At 42.8% G+C, this 18,702-nt stretch overlaps 1 long non-coding RNA gene across 2 annotated transcripts; it reads right to left on the reverse strand.

Annotated features, from left to right (window-relative positions):
• Window positions 1-4,093: 4,093 nt before the first annotated feature.
• On the reverse strand, window positions 4,094-7,632 carry LOC137452405 (uncharacterized). 2 transcript variants are annotated; one of them, XR_010990075.1, is made up of 4 exons: window positions 7,424-7,632; window positions 7,060-7,144; window positions 5,158-5,261; window positions 4,094-4,202 (listed from the first exon to the last, which is right to left on the reverse strand). It is a non-coding gene; the product is annotated as an uncharacterized lncRNA (long non-coding RNA). The 2 variants fall into 2 exon arrangements; XR_010990074.1 differs by having other exon boundaries at window positions 7,056-7,144.
• Window positions 7,633-18,702: the final 11,070 nt, after the last annotated feature.

Raw genomic sequence — 18,702 nt, forward strand, 5'->3', positions numbered from 1 at the left:
AATTGTCCAGGCAGCGCTGCAGCAGTGGAGAGTCCCAGCTGTGCCAGTTCATAAGCAGGGCAGTGTTTTCTGTTTGGTGCACACTAGAAGGGAATTCATGCTATTTACTGGTATTTCACCATATATCAGGCCTTTGCTGCTCAGTTCATGAGCACCACCTTGTGCTTTCCCACATAGATAGGTGGCACACAGATGATGAGCATGCAAAGTGAGCTCAGCCTATAAAAGGAAAGTGATTTATGCCTGCAAATGTGAGTAGTGAAGGATAACCCATGTAAACTGGTGGGGTACATGTTGACAGGTAGAAGATGCTTCAGGGAGTGGTGCCTGATAAGGAGGTTCAGCCAGATGATGTGTGGAGGACATTTAGAAGGGTACTGTGAGACTAGGTGCTCCTCATGTTTCCCAAGTGGGTTTGCAGTCAGAGGAACTCAGGCAAGTTGGGAATACAAATGAGGGATCAAAACAGCATGGATGCTTGGACCTGAAAACTGCTGTCTGTAGCTCTTTAATAGCATGGTATAGACACAGGCAGCTGTTTGTCCCCAGAAGACATTACATACTGCTCTCAACTCTGCTTGCACTTGGGGTTTCTGCTGTGGGAGCATAATACATATTTCAAAGCCAAAGATATGCCACATAAAGGTTCTAGTTTCCCCCTCTCCTCTCCCCCTTCTCCAGTTTTAAGCCATTATGACCTCAGAGAGCACAAGACTGTGGTTTTTCTTTTTGTTTTTTTTAATCTTTGTGAAAGGAGTCTTGTTTGCTTGCTGGCCCTTACACACCAAGGCACTGTTGTGTTACTTAAAATTGTAAATTATGTCTGTTTAAGAAAATGTCAGTGTTTTTTAAAACAGCATAACAGAACTGGAAAAGACTTGGCTGTGCTGTTTGTTACACAAGTTGCAGGCAGGCAGAATGATGCATTCATCATTATGAGCAGATTCAAGGAGACTAATGACAGCTATACAATGCAGCTTCAGTTCTTTCAAGTAACATGATAGTTGTTTCTTTGCTTGCCAGTGAGATTATCTGAGCAATGTTAATGTTCATGCACTGACGTATAGGGGAACCATCAGTATGGGATGTGCCTACCAACAATAACCACCTGCCCCTACTTTCTAATTAAAGTGACCTTCCTATCAAAAAAGTAATTTTAAAAAAGAAAAAGACAATTAAAAAAAAAGGATAGTAAGATAAACACAGCTTTGACTGAGTGATGGGATTTCTCTTGCACCTATCATTTTCCATATGGGTATTTCTTGTACATTCCCCAGTTACTCAGCTTTAGGATAGGAATAAGCTCTAATGAGTATTTTTCCTTGGTAGCCTTTAAGAGGATACCAGAAGGCTCTCTCATACCAGATTATACTGGTAAGTGTTTGACAATTGTGTCACTTCCAGTATGGGTACTCATAAACTCCAGATACTTTGAGAAAGAAAGTAAACTCTGAGGGGGGAGAAGAGCAGAACTCAACTTTTCTGCCTCATCACTGTCACCTGTCTTCCCATCCCAAAAGGAACTTTGTCGTTCCTCAAAACTGCAATAACAAAACAAAAAGCAAAGACCTTTACTGTCAGTATGTGTTTCATGTGGAATGATACACAAACACTGTGAGGCTTAGAACAAGAGTTGTTGGAACTTGATAGATTTTTGTCATTAGATGCCACAGGAAAATGGCCTAAAGATCTGGACCGTTTCCCAGTAGTTGCAGGAGCCTGTAGCTTAGCTTCGATTCCTCTTAAATAAATGAGCAGAGGTAGACTGACTTTTTAGCGGCTGCTTTGTATGTTTTTGTTTGTCTAGTTGTTTGGGAATATTGCTCACTCCTTCTACTCTGTTTCTCAGGGGAGGTGCTGCCTTTCCTGTGTTTTTTTACCAAACACTGAGGTTAGGCTCTCCTCTTCGGTGGTGTCCTTTTCGAAGCACACAAGTGAGGCTTCAGCCACAAGAAAATGAGAAAGATTAAGTTTATATATATGTTTTCTTACTAAATAAGGAGAAAAACTAACAGAGAGCTGCAAACTGGGTTTGTCTGTGTGGGCAGATCATGCTCAATGTGAAACATGTTTACCAAATTTTTTTCCCATGAGAATCAGAATTTTCCCCATCTGACGTCCAGGTTTCTCATCAGAGGAACTGTGCAAATATGCTATTTCAACCATCATTTCATGACTCAGAGCTCTGGTTTCTCAAAGGTAATAGGATCTGAACTCTGATTGCCCTTTCTCCTTTCATGCTTGGACAGAGACTTGCCTGGGCACTAAGGACTAAATGTCTGGCTTCTTTTTTCTGTACATATAGCTTTTGGAAATGTAAGGTTTTCAAGAGACATGAGGTTTAGGAGGTCCTAATGCAAAGGATGTGAAAGTAGAAAGGGTCTTGAATTTTACAGAGTGGCTATTAATTATTCTTGACATTCAGACCACATTTGAAACCTGAGATTCAGCCTAGGTGTCCCTAAATACATCCAAAAACTGCCCATGTATTTGTCTTAAGCTGACTTTAACAGGGATAATGATATACTTATTTCCTAAATATTCTTCCAAACCAGAACATGACTGAGCTGTCAATCATAGAATCCCCTGGTTGGAAAAGACTTTAAGATCATCAAGTCCAAGCATAACCTGAGTTCTATCTATACACCACTGTTAGACCAGGTTCCTTAGCACCTCATCCAAATGTCATTTTAGCACCTCCAGGGATGGTGACTCCACCACTTGCCTGGGCAGCCTGTTCCAGTGCCTAATGACCCTTTCAGTGAAGAAATTTTTCTAATACCTAATCTAAAACTTTCCTGGTGCAACTTCAGGACATTTCCTTTCATCCTATGTGGTGGGCGGATTTCTGCTCAAAATCTGTAACTAAATTTTAAAGGCATAGCCTAAAACCACCACGTCCTATCCCTTGTTACATGGGAGAAGAGGCTGGCTTCCATCACACTACAACCTCCTTTCAGGTAGTTGCACAGAGTGATGAGGTCTCTCCTCAGCTTCCTCTTCTCCAGGCTGAACAACAGCTCCCTCAGCTGTTTCTCACAGGACTTGCATTCAAGACTCCTCACCAGCCTTGTTGCCCTTCTCTGGTCAGGCTCCAGCCTCCAGTATTTGAGGCGCAGCCTCACCAGTGCGAGTACAGGGGTAAGATCACTTCTCTGAATCTGCTGGCCACACCATTTCTGATACAAGCCAAGAGGTTGGTTGCCTTCTTGGCCACCTGAGCACACTACTGGCTCATAGTCAGCTGTAGACCAATATCCCCAGATTCCTCTCTGCCAAGCAACTTTCAAGTCATTCTTCCCCAAGCCTGCAGCATTGCATGGGGTAGCTGTGACTCAAGTGCAGAATCCATCACCAGGCCTGGTTGAAAGTCATACTGCTGGCCTCAGCCTATTGATCCAGCCTGTCTAGATCCTTTTGAAAAGATTTCCTTGCCTTCAGCAGATTGACACTTCCACCTAGCTTGGTGTCATCTGCAAACTTACTAAGGGTGCACTTGATCCTCTTGTCAAGGTCATCAATAAAGATAGAACTGGCTTCAATACTGAGTCCTGAGGAACACAACTTGTGACTGTCTTCCAGTTGGATTTAACTCCATTCACCACCATTCTTTGGGCCCTGCCAGTTCACAAGCGAAGGAGAAGATCTATGTTTTTTCATGACTATCTGAGAGATTTACAGAAATCACAGTCAGTAGTACCAAATCTCCCTGAAAACATGGCTTTTGGGTATATTGCAAAGCAGGGAAAAAATACATTCTTTCTCTGGCTAGCAGCCATCATCCAATTTTAGCTGCAATCTAAAGAGGCTATGGAGTGGGGATTGCCTCTTCTCCAAAATAGGACTTCCCCAGCCTTGACCCAGACTGGACCAAGTTGCTACTCACTGCTAAATTCGCTTGCGTGCAGCTAAAGCCCGATAATCTGAGGTCTCAACTAAGCCAAAGCTCTTTAACTTGTTTTACTCTGCTAGGCCACGTTAAGAAAAAAATCCAACAACAACAACAGAAAAAACCCAACCCAAACAACCCAAAAACCCCCAAACAAACAAAAACCCCCACACAAACAAACCAACCAAATGAGCTCATTGCCTCTTATCATTTAGACAGAATTGTGTTGGGTTAGTAACAGTTCAGATGCTGAAGAAAAGGTTTCAGAAGATGGTGCTTCTGGATTCCTACTCATCCAATCATGGAGTTCATGCTGAAAAACAGAACGGGGGGGTGGGGTGGGGGGGTGGGAAGATGCTATTTGGCTTTATTCACATTTCAAGGTCAATTTTCTATTCTGGGGGACCTGGATTCAAACATAATTGTATCTAGTTCTTTAAGTTCACTTTACCACACTGCTTGGATAGATGCTACATGCCTGTGATATGTAAGCTGCTCATATTAGTAACATCACACTGCTAAATAACTACTACCTTCTGTCCCAGAGAGAAGTCTACCAAGGAGGAGAAGAAAATCTAGATACTGCTCCATGAGTTTGTCTGAATGTCATCCCCATCTCCACACACACATGTGTGCATACATAAATACATAGCTTTCAGCAGGATTCCTGACAGACTAAATGTTAAGCTTATTTCATAAACATATTTATACTTCTTCTGGCATACAAACAATTTTCCTTAGACTCATGTCTGTAATTCTCTAAATAACACTGAAGACTATAACTGAGACTGAACATTTATTATATATTTTATTTTTAGACACAACTGCATTTTTTTCCCCATCTTACTTACTTTTTCACCTTGTAGCTGCCTTCAAGTGTCTTCTGAAATGCACCAAAAAAAAAACCAAACCCAAATCAAACCAAACCCACGAACAAAGAAACCAGAAAGAGTTGTGCCCCCCTCTTTTATCATGCCTTTACTTCCTGGAATTTTTGGTTCTATTTCTTTTTTTTTTTTTTTCACAGAGATCCAGAAGTACTTTCAAATCTTTAATTTTAAGTCTGAGAAAGAAATCGCTCATATTCCGGCATCTGGCTTTTAGCTTCTCATCTCTGCCCTAACCTCACTTTCTTGCCTCTGCTATTGGCACAATCATTTTGTTTAACAGAGTGAGAAAGTTAATTATTCTGCTATTCCATCCCTGTGTTCTTTCAGTCTGTCCTGTAAGAACAAAACCTGGGATCAGACAGCCGTGTGAACACTAACTTCATTCCTCAGCTAAAATACTGTGCTTCATCTGGCTGAGGGTGGGATTTCCAAGGGAGCCTGAGAGGGTTAGGTGGCTGAGTCTGAGGTTCAGCAGACAGCTCCTGTTAAAAAAAATAAAGATCACATTTACAAGCCTCAAATCATGTGGAAATCTTTTGCTCTCAATGGAAAAATGCAGGTCCCTGAGTCTGATTTAAGTTCTTGACTAAAGTCATGGACTACTGGGGGCCCTATTCAAAGTGTTATTTTGAATAGAGCCAGCTCAAGACTGTGAAAAGCTAGTAAAAGGAATAGATAGGACGCAGGGGCTGGAGAAAATGTTCATACTTGTTTTTCTAACCATTGCATTAAGAGCAATGACAGTCTGTTTCTTTTCTCTTCCCCTCCAGTAAGGACTCTCCTTCAAATAACTGATGGAGGCTTTTAGAAAGGTTTCACAGGAAAAAAATAAGAAGCTACATGGTAACCATTGGAACAGGAGAGGTTTTCCCCCTCCCTCTCTCTAACTGTCTAGTAAGTACCCTTATAAAGATATCAGAGGGATCCAACCTGATCTCTTTCTATGATCAGGTGACCCGCCTGGTGGATGTGGGGAGGCCTGTGGATGTGGTCTACCTGGACTTCAGCAAGGCCTTTGACACCGTCCCCCACAGCAAACTGCTGACTAAGCTGTCAGCCTGTGGATTGGACCACTACACTCTGTGCTGGGTTAGGAACTGGCTGGAGGGCCGGGCCCAGAGAGTGGTCGTGAACGGTGCCGCATCCAGCTGGAGGCCAGTCACCAGTGGTGTGCCCCAGGGATCAGTGCTGGGCCCTGTCCTCTTCAACATATTCGTTGATGATCTGGATGAAGGGGTAGAGTCAGTCATCAGCAAGTTTGCAGATGACACAAAGTTGGGGGCAGATGTTAGTCAATTGGAGGGTAGAAAGGCTCTGCAGAGGGACCTCGACCGACTGGAAAGATGGGCAGAGTCCAATGGGATGGCTTTCAATAAGTCCAAGTGCCGAGTGCTGCACTTTGGCTACGGCAATCCCATGCAGAGCTATAGGCTGGGGTCGGAGTGGCTGGAGTGCTCCCAGACAGAGAGGGACCTGGGTGTGCTGATCGACAGCCACCTGAATATGAGCCAGCAGTGTGCTCAGGTGGCCAGGAGGGCCAATAGCATTCTGGCCTGCATTAGGAATAGTGTGGCCAGCAGGAGCAGGGAGGTCATTGTGCCCCTGTACTCTGCTCTGGTTAGGCCGCACCTTGAGTACTGTGTCCAGTTCTGGGCTCCTCAGTTTAAGAAGGACATTGAGACACTTGAGCGTGTCCAGAGAAGGGCAACAAGGCTGGTGAGAGGCCTTGAACACAAGCCCTATGAGGAGAGGCTGAGGGAGCTGGGATTGTTTAGCCTGGAGAAGAGGAGGCTCAGGGGTGACCTTATTGCCCTCTACAACTACCTGAAGGGTGGTTGTAGCCAGGAGGGAGTTGGCCTCTTCTCCCAGGCAACCAGCACCAGAACAAGGGGACACAGTCTCAAGCTGCGCCAGGGGAGGTTCAGACTCGAGGTGAGGAGGAAGTTCTTCACCGAGCGAGTCATTCGGCATTGGAATGGGTTGCCCAGGGAGGTGGTTGAGTCATCGACCCTGGAGGCGTTCAAGGGGAGATTGGACATGGCACTTGGTGCCATGGTCTAGTCATGGGGTCTGCGGTGTCAGGTTGGACTCGATGATCCTCGAGGTCCTTTCCAACCTAAGTGATACTGTGATACTGTGATACTTGTGGCAGTCAACAGTTTTGCAAAACAGGATTCTTATCTGAATAATATAAATATAAATATAAATATAAATATAAATATAAATATAAATATAAATATAAATATAAATATAAATATAAATATAAATGTAAATACCTACGGATCGGAATCAGGTGATCAGATGCTCTCAGTGTGCACATACGTTTGTGGTTTGCTTTTATTTTTAGGATGCATTGGCCTCAGCTCTAAGGGTGGAAAGTACATAAGAAACTTTAATTGCCAGTCATTCTCAAAATCCCATTCTTGAGCTAACTGGAGCGATTAATTTAATGTATAGGCATAGAAAAACAAAACATGTTTTTCCAAAGTTCGTCTTTGGAATATGCTTGGCAAGCATATTCCACCATTTTCATTCTTTCCAGGTCAGCATCCCACTGCTACCCCAGCAATCCCAACACAGCTAAGGAAACCTAAAGCTTAAGGAACAGTTAAAAAAGGCCAAAGAGTGAAATGTAGCCACTAGCCTGGAATAGGAGGCAATGCAAAGTCACAGCCTGGTGGGAGTTTTGAAGAAAGCTTACAGTTTAGATAGATCACGTGCTCTTCTTCAGCATAAAATGGGGAACTGGTGGTGAAGAGGGTCAGACAAGCTGCTTCCTCCCTGTTTTCCTAGGCATGACTGGCTTCCAGGGAGATGGAGGTCTAGGACTGAGATGACTCCTAGAAGTGGTGAGACAGCTGCACACAGGACTGTGCCTGTGCTTGTGGCACTTGGGACACCTTGCTGGGCTCAGGAGAGCTTAAAGCAGCTTTCTCCTGCTGCTCACTCTGGTATCCATAATTCCTCAGATCAGAGGAATTATGTGTCTGTAAGGTCTGTTTTCACAATGGTTTGATTTTTATATGCATTTACAAGATCTCCTCTCAGTTTTCTTTTCTCCAGGCTAAAGAGCCCCTGGCCTGTTTCATGTTTCTGTATCATGACCCTGCTCTACAAAGTAAAGAAGTGGGCAGTGGCATATTTCCTAACACAGTACATTTTAAGATAAATGCCAGCCAACAGCAGCAGAGAAATCCTATGGATGTCATGAAAGTGGGAAGAAATCCTGTTCAGAAAGAAATTGCCTAGGTATGACTTGTTAGAAATCTCTCAAAAAGCTGAACTGGTAAAGAGGAGTTTTATCAACCCCAGCATACAAGTGAGTAGCAGCAGCTGCGTGGATGAGGGAAAGACTGAATATTGTCTACCTAGACCATTGAAAAGCTTTTAGCACAGTTTCACACAGAATTCTTGTGAATGGACTGGCTGCTCTTGTCTTGGATGAGCACCGGCTCTGCTGGATAAAGCACTGGCTGGGTGAAAGGGCCCAGAGTGCTGGCCAATGGAGGTAAATCCATCTGGCAGCCAGTCACAAGTGGTGTTCCTCAGGGCTCAGTGTTGGGACTGCTTCTGTTTAACACCTTTATTGATGATCTTGATGAATACGTAGAGTGCTGTCATCAGTGAGTTTGCAGATGACACCAAGTTAAGTGGCAGTGTTGATCTGCACTAGGGTAGGGAGGCTCTATAGAAGGGTCAATGTTAATGGGATGAGCTTCAGCAAGGCCAAATGCCAGGTCCTGCACTTGGGTCACAACAACCCCAAGTAGCGCTAACAGGCTCTGGGAAGAGTGGCTGGAGAGTTGTCTGGCAGAAAGGGACCTGGGGGTTCTAATCAACAAGCAACTGAATATGAGTAAGCAGTGTGCCCAGGTGGCCAAGAAAGCCAATGACATCCTGGCTTGGATTAGAAATGCTGTGACCAGCAGGAATAGGGAGGTGATTGTCCCCTTGTACTCTGCACTGGTGAGGCCACCCCTTGAGTATTGTGTCCAGTTCCAGGCACCTCAACACAAGAGAGATATTGAGGTGCTGGAGCAAGTGCAGAAGAGGGCAAGGAAGTTGCCAAAGGGTCTGGAGAATAAATCATATGAAGAGTGACTGAAGGAGCTGTGGCTGGTTAGTTTGAAAAAGTGGAGGCTGAGGGGAGACCTCATTCTCTCTACAACTACCTGCAAGAGAGATTGGTGCTGGTCTCTTCTCACAGGTAATTAGTGGTAGAATAAGGGGGAATGGCCTCAAGCTATGATTGGGTAGGTTTAGACTGTACATTAGGAAAAAATTTTCACAGAAAGAGTGGTCAGACATTGAAATGAGCTTCCCAGGGAGGTGGTTGAGTCACCAACCCTGGATGTGTTTAAAGGGTGTTTGGATGTGGTGCTTGGGGATATGGTTTAGGGGTGAACCTCGTAGAGCAGGGGATACTGGTTGATGATTCTGAGGGTCTTTTCCAACCTGAACATTTCTGTGATTCTGCCTGTCCCTTTGTGGTGCAGTGAAAACTGTGTGTTAGATGATGGGCAATCCATGAAGCCCTCTGTGAGCTTTGGAGAAACATGATCATTCCTGAGAATGTATATAAGCATCTGCTGTATATAAGCATTTGCTGTCACTGCAGTTTCATCAGGCCTCAGGTCTACAGCTCTTATGTGGGGTAAAGAGGCTTAAGGGAGGGAGAGAAGTCCAAGCAAGGACAGAGAAAGGCTCTTCAGTGACAGAAGGAGAGTCTGATAGAGTGCTGTGTTTCTCCAGCCAGTTGACCTGGCCATGTAGCTTTACCTGAAGTCAAATACCTGGTGTGCACGGTGAAGGGTTATACCTTTGCACACAATGGTAATGCTGTGCATGTGGGACATGCAGGTGTTTTGGTTTAAGCTGCTCCCAGACTGCAGTTGGGATTCTTTCAAAGGGATTATGAACAGTTGTTTCACAGAAAGAGAAGAGAGACTGTGCAGTGGCACAGAGGCTGTCCTTTATGCTCTCATTACCTTACTGGCCCACCACATCCTCTGCTGTAAATTGCCAAGGCAGATGTATGCAACACTGGCATCATTGTCCTACCACCAGCACCTGACACAGAGCTGCTGGAGGAATTTCTCTGTCTAGGCATTGATGCTGGTGGTAGGACTACCTGCATGTTGAGACCTGCATAAAGGTTTCTTTAGTTTGGTGGGGGACATAACTCTCTTTTTCATGCATTCTCTCTCAGTCTTCCAGCCTTCTCACCACATGGACAGGTCTGTCTTTTCTTTGCATCCTCTACCAGCTGACAAACCTGACTCTGATTCTTTCTTTGGGGTTGGAAATTACTCTTAGGCCCCTTATAATCTCTTCTCCAGCCTGCATTTCCCTGTCTTGCCTCGTTTCCTGGTGGCTGTATGTCATCCCCGCTACACCAGTCTGTTTGCACAGCTGAAAAACAGCTGCAGAGGTGGAAATGCTGCAGCCAGATGTTGCTGACAGAAAGAGAAGAGTGAGAGATGCTGAGCATCTGCCAAGACAGAAGTAGTACAGGGAAGCTTTATCATAATGCCACAGCAAGAACTGTGTGGGGAAAAAATGTCATCTAAATGCTTTAGAAATTAACCCTATTACAAATAATATTTTTCAAACTCTGTTCTCTATTCTTTCATCTGGAATTATCTATCCACTCATACCCATTCAACTGCATGTTGGGGTAAATTTGTCATTTCTGAAGAACTCACTGCTCTTGAGATGTTGTCCTTGCTCTTGTTCCCTGGGCCTTCTTTCCAGACCCAGAGTTTTCAATAGTAGCCATGGAATTCTGTCGTTGATCTGTCTGCCTATTAACTACACAGCATGAGCAAATCCAAGTCTTCTGTGCATCATGTCACCTTGCAAAACTGTGTTTGCCTTGGTAGTCATTTATTGCAATCAGGAAACTAAGTCCAGAGATTTGTTATTCTTCTCTTCAGCATTTTTCAGGATTTTTACTGCCCAGGTAGACTGGTGCGTCAGATGAATGCCAGCACAAAATTGGTTTAGGCCATGGGTGTAATCACCTAGCACATATAGGTCTCACACCCTAATTTGCCACTCACAGCCAATCCTATTTTCCCTTTTCTTGAGAGTGCAGCCTTCAAAACTAAGACAAGTTTTTATTATAGAAAGTATGATGATATTGCTAGTGAGCTCAGCTGAGACGTGCTAGGATTAAATCAACAGAAATCAATGTTAAAGTGAGATCAGGAGGTAAGATGAGGAGGAGACAGCCTGGAGGCCCTGATTGCTTTTGGTGAGCAAATTCTTAGTTGTATCTATTAATTTTGGAAAAACTACCTCCAACTGTATTTTGTATTCATCTCTAGTTGCTGATGTCACTATTTCCATATGCCATTTTATTCCCTGTGGGTTCAAGGTCTGTATCAGATGACATTTACAGCAATGACAGTGATGATAAAGGTGGAGGCATACAAGGGAGGTGTTTTATTCCCCCCCATCTGCCCCCTTCCCTCTCCTCCCCCCTTTTTTTTTTCCCCAGAGACCTTATTCTTGTAAACTGAAGAAAACAATTGAAAGGAAGAATAAACTTCATCTGAACTAAGAATTCTGCATATGATATTTCTCCTTCTGCAGTGAGGTGTGTGTTTACTGATGTAATAAACGAGGGCATTATCATCTATTGCGTTACATTCATTTGGTCATGGATTCTATAATTTCTAGGACAAAAGAAATGTTGATAGAGGTTTTTTTCCCAGCCTAGTAAACTTCTGGTGGTGGTTGGTGAACCACAGAACCATAGAATCAGTCAGGGTTGGAAGGGACCACAAGGATCATCTAGTTCCAACCCCCCTGCCATGGGCAGGGACACCCCACACTAGATCAGCCTGGACAGAGCCTCATCCAGCCTGGGCTTAAACACCTCCAGGGACGACACCCCAACCACCTCCCTGGACAACCCATTCCAGGGCTTCACCACTCTCATGGTGAAGAACTTCTTCCTCACATCCAGCCTGAATCTCCCCACCTCCAGCTTCATTCCATTCCCCCTAGTCCTATCACTACCTGATATCCTGAGAAGTCCCTCCCCAGTCTTGTAGGCCCCCTTCAAATACTGGATGGCCACAATAAGGTCATCTCAGAGCCTTCTTTTCTCCAGATTGAACAGACCCAACTTCTTCAGTCTGTCCTCGTAGGAGAGATGCTCCAGCCCTCTGATCATCCTCATGGTCCTTCTCTGGACACATTCCAGCATGTCCATATCCCTCTTGTAGTAGGAGTTCCAGAACTGGACACAGTACTCCAGATGGGGTCTCACCAGAGCTGAGTAAAGGGGGAGAATCACCTCTGTGAATCACCTCTCTTCACCTCTGAGAAGAGGCACAGATATAGCTATGACTTGACACTTTGCTAGATGTCTAAGTTGCAGCAGCATCATACAAGCCATCAGGTTCTTGGCTCATGTTGCCACAGGTAACCCTTTGTTCCTGTTGGTTTTACTCCTCAGTAGTCCAGCATGCTATGCATTTATTCTCTAGAGCTGTAGACACAGAAAGAGCTACGAGATCGAGCATATCTCATTTATGTGGATGGAATACATGCAATAGTTTTGAAAAATCAAAAGGAAGCCAGACCCCTTGTAATTCAGAATTAAATTCCTGTTTAGTACAAGGAGATTTATTGCTGTTGTCGCTGTTGTTATTTGCATTTTAGGTGACACTACTCAATAAGTCCATATGTCTGGCTGGACGTTTACAAATACCTTGTTCTAGATATGGTACATATACATAAAAGATAGCTCCTGCTCCCAATATCTTACATAAATCTCAAAAACCTTCCAGAAACCTTGAGTACTGTGTCCAGTTCTGGGCCCCTCAGTTTAAGAAGGACATTGAGACACTTGAACATGTCCAGAGAAGGGCAACAAGGCTGGGGAGAGGCCTTGAGCACAAGCCCTATGAGGAGAGGCTGAGGGAGCTGGGGTTGTTTAGCCTGGAGAAGAGGAGACTCAGGGGTGACCTTATTGCTCTCTACAACTACCTGAAGGGAGGTTGTAGACAGGCAGAGATTGGTCTCTTCTCCCAGGCAACCAGCACCAGAACAAGGGGACACAGTCTCAAGCTGCGCCAGGGGAGGTTTAGACTCGAGGTGAGGAGAAAGTTCTTCACTGAGAGAGTCATTTGTCATTGGAATGTGCTGCCCAGGGAGGTGGTGGAATCACCATCCCTGGAGGTGTTCAAGAGGAGATTAGACATGGCACTTGGTGCCATGGTCTAGTCATGAGGTCTGTAGTGACAGGTTGAACTCAATGATCCTTGAGGTCTCTTCCAACCTTAGTTATACTGTGATACTGTGATACTGTGAAAAATCCTGGTGTTGGTGTAGGATCAATACTTTTCTAGCAGTTGGTGCTCAGCAGGGAAATTGTGTGCTTTTAAAAGGTAGGAAAGGTAATGCAATTTTGTGTGTGTGTATACATCTTTCTGTTATTTTCTAAAAAATTGTTTCTGATGGTCCATTTCCAATAAACCTATGCCCTCCTCTTCGTAACCAACCATCATTTGGACCTGGAGCTATATTTTCTGTTATACTCTGAGCTAAGACAGAGCATTTATGAGATGCAAATGGACAACATATGAAGCACTTTACTCAGAGGAGTGAAAAGTCAACCTTGTCCACATCTGAGACAGTAACTCCTACCCACTTGCTCAGAAGATGCCATGTGCCCTAGGATGCAGGATTTGGTCTCTTCTAACCTGGTCTATTCTATTCTATTCTAGGGTGTGGAGCTATGAGTGTTGAGGTCATGGGTTCGAATCCTGCAGTGGTCAACAGAAGCTGAATCTTATACCTGAATCACAAATATAATTTTACCAGTCTGGCTGAGGCTCTGGCCAGCCTGATCTAGTGTGGGGTGTCCCTGCCCATGGCAGGGGGGGTTGGAACTAGATGATCCTTTTGGTCCCTTCCAAACCTGACTGATTCTATGATTGATTCTATGATTCTATGATTCTATGATTCTATTCTATTCTATTCTATTCTATTCTATTCTATTCTATTCTATTCTATTCTATTCTATTCTATTCTATTCTATTCTATTCTATTCTACACTCTGTCTTCTCAATTTTGTCTGGTGGGTTTGGAAAGGACCTTGTCTGTGTTAGTGAGCTAATGGGCTTGGAGATGAGCAGCAAGAAATTTGGTCTTGCTCTTAGCATTTTCTCCTTGCTTCACTTCAGTGCCTTGTTTTTTGGGTTTGACTCCCAGATTGCTGTCTACCAGCTCTACTGGATTTCCTACACCAGCAAGCTGCTTCTGTCAGGGGAAGACAGTAAGTGAGAGGCAATCTGTAGGAGTCCCTTCAGTTTTTAGCCCCCAGGAGGAGGCTATCTAAATAAAAGTTAAAAATCTGGCCCTAAAAAAAGACAAGTAATACAATATTTACATAGCCTCTGATCAAGAGAGTACTATCCATGGAATGAACATTAAACTCTACTCAGACTGGATCAAACAGAAGAAAATATTTCACAGAAGAGTGATACTTTAAGTATGAAAGTGTTTTTTTTTTCTCTCCATACATAAAGAAAGTTCCACCCTGGTAATTTGTAGAGCAGGAGAGTCCTTTTCCATCCAGCTCCCCTTGGACTGTGCTTCCATCAAGAACTACAACACTAAGTAAGGTCACTTAGGAAAAAAATGCCTATATGTTTCTGTGGTTTTGTATCCTTTATGGTGTTAATACAGCTTTATATCGTTATTAGAGTGGTATGTATCCTCGTGCATAGTTACAGAAATACTAACAGAAGATACATTATGGATAATTTGTACATGGATTACATGAATAGTCAGTATGCCCAAAACCTGCAGATGACTTTGAAGATTGTACGAGCAAGGCTATGCCAGTGTGAGGCTTCTTGCTTTATAGATGCCCAAAAGAAAAGCAAAGGAAGAAGAATGAGGAGATACACAAAGCAATCTCAAAATCAGAATGAAGTAAAAATCAAATAGGTTTTAAAGGATGCCAGAAATTTAGACAAGAAAGCTCAGTGGGAGGGATTTTTTCTTCTGGACAGTTCTGCAAAATACTGCTTGACAACTCACTTCCCTTTCAAAAATACACCAGTTAATCGCTTACTTCATCCAGCAGCTTAAGGCAAAAATGTGAAATTGAATACTTGGATATTGAGGATTTTGCACCAAAATGGTGAATCTTGCACATAATTGCCTACTGGCAGTCAGTTCAGCTCCTAGACTGCTGAGTGAGTCTGTTCAGGATTCAGGCTGTCAGGTAGGGAGGAAGTTTTCAAGACTAAGGTTGTTTGTGCTAGACGCTGTCATGTTGTGCCTGGTGGAAACTACTGATGGGTTCCAAAACATGACTAAAGACAGCAAGTTGAGAAACTTAAGAGGAGACATATTTTAATTAAATTTTACATGCTTAAATTGAAATGGCTTTCTTTCCAGCAATGCAGGTGATCTACATCCCCTTATAGATGGATTTCTTTCTTCCCTTCTATCCCTCATATTAGGTTTTTCCTCCTCAGTCTTAACAATTTTTATAGCTTAATGGTGAATATACATCTACAGCTAATCCACTCACTTATGGCTGTTACCATTAAGAAGCTTGTAGTGTTCTTTTCTTGAGTGTCAGCTGACAGTACTTTAAGAACTTGTAGTAAAATGCTGACTTTGTAATACAAGCCAATATATATATCCATCACAATATAAAGACATGACCTTCTGAATAAATCAGCCAGTATAGGTCAGATCTATCTAAATGATATAAAAAATAATGAATAACAATGTAAGATGTTGTCTTATTCTGAATAAAATTGCTAAACACTACATGTTGCCACCATCAGGTGAAATATATTTACCTTGTAACCTGAAACATAGAAAATGGCAAATGGGACAACATCAATTTTGTTGTTGCAAATACAATGCTAGGTGATGTCCCCAAAAGCCAATATCAAATTGAATCCTTCAGGCTATTTGAAACTAATTGTGCTCAAAGCATGCAGGAAATTTGTGGACAATTGCTGCTTTATAAAAGAGAACATCTTGTAATTTCCGACCTCTAGTGCTCAGCCTTTCCACTTGAAGACCTCTGTTGAAACTGAGAAAATTGTGCATGCTTTTAAGTGCACAAGCAAGGAATTACAATGCATTAGTATATCAGGACTTTATGTACCTGTAAGCTTAGAAATATGCTCAGTCCATGCCAAAACAAGTGCTCATTGGGTTTTCCTCTCTTTTGAGACTTGACTGTTTCAAATGAGATTTTTTATTTATTTATTTTTAATTATTCATTTCTCTTTGCAGGAGTCCATCAAGTCACATCACTTCTTTTTTTCTCTCTTGTACAATACATCCCTGAAGGTGTTCAAGAGGGGATTGGACGTGGCACTTGGTGCCATGGTTTAGTCATGAGGTCTGTGGTGACAGGTTGGACTTGATGATCTTTGAGGTCTCTTCCAACCTTGGTGATTCTGTGATAACGTTTGATCTTTAGGCAGTCTTGGAGTAAGAAGTCTTTGAACAGAAGCTAAGGTGACATGTATGATTTTGCTCCAGGAGAAAAAGAGGGCAAATTGTGTAAGTCTTCACACAGTTTATATTCATGCACCAATAGCCATAAGATCCCAACAGTGCAGACTTAAATTTCTGGTTTGCATTTGCATTAGAGACATTGAACAAGAAAAAAGGTAGGGTAAAAGGGGGGAAAAAATAAATGAAAAGCGTTCTGGGTTAGCAAAGCCTGCTCTCACACACCCTCTCCTCCAACAAAGAAGGGAGGGAAAGTAATGCAAAAACTCCTCTGGATTGAGATAAAGAGTTGAGATAAAGAGTTTTACTGAAAGCTCAATAATATAAAGCACAATTACCTTAGTCTGTTTTCATAAAAGTGCAGCAAAATGCAGAATAAGCAGCAGAAGCCAGTGATCTACCCTCACACTCTCCAACCCACAGCCAGCCCAGTGGAAAAAAACCAGCACCCCAAACCTGGGAGGAAAAGCATCAACCAGACCAGGAAGCCTCTCGTATTACAATCTGAACTGCAAGCCCCATAATACTTTGCTCCAGCCAGCACTTTCATTTCAAAGCTGGCATGCCAGCAGCATGGTATTGAATATCAGCAGCACATTCAACTCAACATGACATTCAGAACAACGAGATGAAATGTAAAAACACTACTGTTGTTTAATATTAACTTCAGAAAGAAAATATTTCTCTTCTTTCCTTTGCCATGCCACCAAGAAGAATGTATTCCTCAGCAAAAGCCTTTTGGAAACAACTGCCATGCTATTGAATATATGGCTTTAATGTCACTGGATTAGGAATTTCAGTTTAAGATCAGAACCACCTAGGAATCCAGAAGATAAAAGATAATCTTGATAATATCCAACTTGGTTTATTTTTGGATGTAGTTATTTCCAGCCATTTCAAATCAGAAATTGGCAAGATCAAGCCTGCTTTATCTCTTTATCTTCTGATTTCTGGGGTTTTGGTTTGGTTTGGTTGTGTTTGTTGTTGTTTGTTTTTTTCTTCTTACCCCCAATTCTTTTTTTCTCTGCCCTGAATCAAAAGTGCTATTCAGCCTGTGGCCATATGTGAGCAATCACAGTTTGACACAGGGTACTAATAACACCTACTCTAGCCATCCACTTTTAAATTGGAGCTTTGCCATTGGTGTGTGTTAGTGATTGCTCTGGCTTATGTAAGTTGCACGTGAGTGTCAGTGGGCACCACAGGAGAATTAGTGGTGAGCCACTGCACTGTGGGGCCAGCAGCAGTCGCAGACTTTAGCAAATGGAGCAAGGCCATCTGAAAACAGAACAAGGTCAGAGATCACTGCTCAGTCTGATTTTGTAAGTGGCCCTAATGTGCTCCATAAGTATAGATCAGCAAAGAGAGTCTGAGTCAGACCCCAGATTAACATTTGTTTTCATTTTTCAGTGGCTTCAGAACACACAGGGGTCATTGAACTGTTCATGCTGGTGCTATTTAGCATTCATGGTCTGGAGGAAAATAAAGTTGTAACCTCTGACCTTTCATTAGAGTAGAGCATACAGGGAGTTAGAGGTGAGGGGGAAGAAAAAGGGGGAAGAAAATAAGTGGCTCCTGTTCATGGTGCAGGTCTGGTTTGTCATTAGCAAAAGGACTGTATTTCCTTATAGGGAAAGCTAGAATGTGCTGTGGTACAGTGAAGTACCAGAGATTAATTTTCCTTGAGCGTAGCTGCAGCAGCCCCTTCCTCCAAGACCAAAACTCACTGAGAATAAACACAGAATGGTCTGTCACAATGAGGGTCCATGCTGAGGAAGTGTTCAGCTCCAAGACATCTAAACCTTTAGCTTCACTGATGACTCCAACGACCCTCAACATCTCATTATTAAATTATTTTAATTTTATTTACATTGATTCTTTCCTAAGATTTTTTTTTTTTCCCCAAGAACATATAGTTTATTTTTATTTTTAACTAAGATGCATGAGAAAACATGGATTGGTTTCACCCAGCATTATTAAAATAAATAGCATCCATACATCTCAGTCAACACTATGTGAAATCATTGCTGAGTACTGGAATGAAGGAGTGGGCTTGTGCATCCTTCTGCAAGACAGCAGACAAAAGCAGTTTCAAAAGGGTTCACCTGCATTACCCATAGCACCTCACTGTTTCAATAAAAGGTCTGGTTTTCCAATGTTTTCCCCAGTCTAGTAATTGATACCTATGTAAATTGTCAGTAAACTACAGCTTTTGGCTGAAGCCTAGTGTTATGCTTGCTCTTTCTGTGGTTTAAACTGCTGTAAGCAGCACAAGGCAGTGAGAAGGATGGAATCAAATTGGCAGCCCAACAAAACATCTGTGCATCCTATACTTTTCCTATGAAGAAACAACAACAACAAAAAAATTAAACCCACATCCCAAAAATATTTCGGTGCCTGAGGCTGGCAGAGCTA

This window comes from Melanerpes formicivorus, unplaced genomic scaffold (genome assembly GCF_026170545.1).
Source record: "Melanerpes formicivorus ecotype bairdi unplaced genomic scaffold, bMelFor1.0.p_v2 SCAF_53, whole genome shotgun sequence".
NCBI classification, from domain to species: Eukaryota; Metazoa; Chordata; class Aves; order Piciformes; family Picidae; genus Melanerpes; species Melanerpes formicivorus.